At 49.5% G+C, this 3285-nt stretch overlaps 1 protein-coding gene across 1 annotated transcript in view; it reads left to right on the top strand.

Moving 5' to 3' along the window:
• Nucleotides 1-1637: 1637 nt before the first annotated feature.
• Nucleotides 1638-3285, top strand: part of LOC141750230 (bactericidal permeability-increasing protein-like) — a 63397-nt gene continuing 61749 nt past the window's right edge. The window contains exon 1 of the mRNA XM_074604980.1: nt 1638-1660. The gene's annotated coding sequence lies outside the window, so the exon portion shown is untranslated. The remainder of the gene's footprint in view (nt 1661-3285) is intronic.

The following is a 3285-nucleotide window of genomic DNA, read 5'->3' as shown; positions in this document are numbered from 1 at the left end:
TAGTAGTGGTTTTACTTCTTTTTCCACAATGCAGGTGTTGCTCTGGCACACCATGGGTTGTGTTTTGGGGGGGGGGGGGGTCCCTCTAAAATCAGCGGCCGCGGCTGCTGAACAGCGCTTCCATTGGGCTCGGTGGATGCAGAGTATCGTTTGAGTCCGTCAAGTCACAGTCACGCTTTCTGAGGGCTTATCACCCAAACCAACGTGCCCCTTGCTCAGGTCGGTACTGCAACGAACGAAAATAAAATACGCTCCCCTGCGCTAACCTCTGCTTCGAGGGGCACAACACGCAAAAGACCAGCTTCTTCATTCATAAATTGATGTCTGTTATATGGAGGACATGTGTTTGGGGTTGTTTTGTTTTGTTGTTTTTTTTTTAAGAGTAATTATTTACAAAGAAACAAACAAAAGCCAATACCTGGAAGCCAGGAATGGGACTTTCCTGGACAGGCGTCAAGCGCTGCTGTTCCAGTAGGACTGGTGATCCTGCGTCACCAAAGCCTTTCTGCCTTAGGGGTGGGGGGGGGTGCCTCACATCTTACTGGGTGTTAATTCTCTTAGAGGTTTTTGGGGGGCTTAGGGGTTCTTCACTCCAATTAACTGCTCTGCAATGCTCTCTTTGGGCAAACTTGAGTAATTGTTTCATGTGCCTTGGAGAGTATCTGTAAAGCTGCTTACGTCTTTATACCAACTTGCAAATCTTCCATTAAAGAGACTATATTTAGTGGTACTTTCATAAAAGGCTCGCAGAATTTTGATATACAGCTTTCTGCGAGCAGGAGGGAGTCTGATGTGATTCCTTTCAGTCAAAAGCCACCTTTGTATCCTGTTTGTAGGAATTAGAGTGAGGCTTTCAAAGACATAAAATGTGTCTAGGTACTGGATGTCCTTTCTTGCCTTTGAGAATTTTTTAATTTTTTATTTATTTATTTTTTTAAGAACTGAAACAACTGCCTCCAAAAACATTTGCCTGTGCTGCAGCTTTCAGCGCGGTTAACTCCTTCAGCGCTCTGGTGTGCGTTCCCTTCCCTCTGCCCGCCCGTAGAACGAACTCGTGTTGGTGCGTGCGTCTGTAGAAGGTGAGAATTCCATCCTAGTTAACGAACGCGTAATTCTGGAAGATCACAGGTTACAAAGGCGATGAGGAAGCCAGGCTGGCGGAGGCTTCCTGCGGAGGTGGAGAGCAGTCGCTGCCTGGTGCCCGACGTCTGGCCCCGGAGCGAGATTGCTGTGGGCTCAGTCCGGTTGTTTCCTCGGGCCAAGTGTTGACACATTCCCTCGTCAGCTCTAAACTTTGTGCACGTTTATCTTTAAGATTAGACAGTAAAAGAATGAAATGCACCTCCTGCCATTTAAAAAAAAATAAAATATGATCTTGTAAAACATTTGAATGAAACATCTCCGTAGACGCGACGACGGTCTGTTACTGGAGTGAGACTGGGACACGCGTTTGCCGGTGATTTCACTTGTTATTGGGGAAGTGCCACCGGCATCAGCTGCCTTTTCTCCCTGTTTGAACTGTGCGATGATTTGTAAGGTTGGGGCCCACCAAGTTTCCTAGGGCTAGTTGTATTTTTGGATAAACAAGCAAGGAAGACGAGCCAGAAGAACTGGGAAGCTTTGGAAGCCTTGGAGGATTCAGTATTACTCCGGTACAATGGTAAAGGATTTTGCATTAGCACTGAAGTATTATTTTTGTGCCAGCTTAGAGAGCAAATTCTTGTCTCTGTAGCCAAGTAAAATGAAAGCGAAGCATGAATCAGTGGTTTATAGAGAAGGATAAAAATATTCCTGTTAAAATATGGCAAGTAAAGGGTCTCGGGTTGAAAGCCTCGTGGTGCAGGAAATACCAGGACTGGTTTCACAGCGCTGGAGGCGGTTTGATGGACGGTGGGGAGGGCTGGGGGTGGAGGGAGCTGGCTGGGTTGAGCGGCACCTGATTTGGAAAGGAAGAATCAAGGGTGGAGGTTTTACATACCTGCAGGCTTGGATTTCGCAGGTTTATGCTTGCTGCAAGAGGATCTGGGACGTGCCGGGGGGCCTCCGTGCCAGTCAGTGTGCTGAGCCGCGGGGAGGCTTGGGGAGGTGTCCGGCTCGGGGCTTCTCTAGCAAGTCTAAAAAGCAAATAAGCTTCTTTAAGGGATTATGTTGTGAAAAGCAAGGTCTTGCGGAAAGAGGATTGAAAGGAAATGGGTGTGAATTACAACGTAAATGCCTTCATGTCTCCTGGAGAGCTGCTGCAGCCTTTCCCTTCTCCTTCCTTCCCCTCTTTTTCCACTTGCAGGGATCATGTGAAGAGTCTGCTGGAAGGCAACAGCAGATAGAAAATTGTTTCTTTATTTGTATTTACAGTAGGGGCTTCACGCAGCACCGTTTAGCAAGAAGTTTAATGAAGGCTAATACCCTACCAAGCCTCCGCGTGTGCTGGAGCAGATGAACCTTCGTGGCTGCGCTGGTGCAGAATGCAGGAGGCTTTTCACGCAGGAGCACCCGGGGCCCTTATGGAGGGGACCAGAGCTCTTGGGGGTAAAATGCCCGGCGCAGGTGGGCGGTGCAGCGATGCGAAGGGTGGGAGACGAGGCCTGGAAGGGAGGTTTCACCCGGGAAGAGTGTGGCAGCAGTGGGAATATGCCCTGAATCCCCTGCTTGGCATCCTCTGGTTCTTGTTACTAAGCTGCTCAGCTTCTGCCGCCTGAATCAATGAAGCGGCCATTCCAGTGAGATGACGGGACATCTGCCACTCTTAATTGCCACAGCAGATGACAATCATCTACTCTGCTGCAGTCGTCAAATACGGTTTTGGAGATATTTTGTGTGCTGTCCAGGGAATGGAGGCTAAAGTGTGTATTAATATAGGACACCCAGTTGTGTTCTTCCTGCATCTGCCTCCTATTTTCTGGCACGGAGTTAACTATGAAACATATTTCTTCACCTAAAACTGTGTGAGTGCCTTTTAACAGTTTTTCTGATGCTCTGGGGTGAAGGAAGCTTGGTGTTTGTCTTGGGGAGACTGAGTAGCTTCAGACGGGTCTTCTGTTTGGCTTTGGTCAGCCACCCTGCCAGCAGCAGTGGGGAAAACCCCAAATCTCCTCTTGGCTTCCCTTTGCCCGGCTTGCTGTGGCTGTTCGGGGTTTTGTGGAGGGACCTGGCGGTGACGTTCTGCAGGTGAACCTGCCCAGGTGTGGCTCCTGCGGTGGCAGCAGCCTGTTGGGGACGCTTCTCTTCCATCCCCAGCGCGGGGAGACAGCTGGGGAGCGGGCAGGGAGGCTCCGTGGGACCATCCAG

This window comes from Larus michahellis, chromosome 12, assembly GCF_964199755.1.
Source record: "Larus michahellis chromosome 12, bLarMic1.1, whole genome shotgun sequence".
Classification (NCBI taxonomy): Eukaryota; Metazoa; Chordata; class Aves; order Charadriiformes; family Laridae; genus Larus; species Larus michahellis.
Note: the sequence above shows the minus strand (reverse complement) of the source record. Positions and strands in the feature narration are given on the sequence as shown.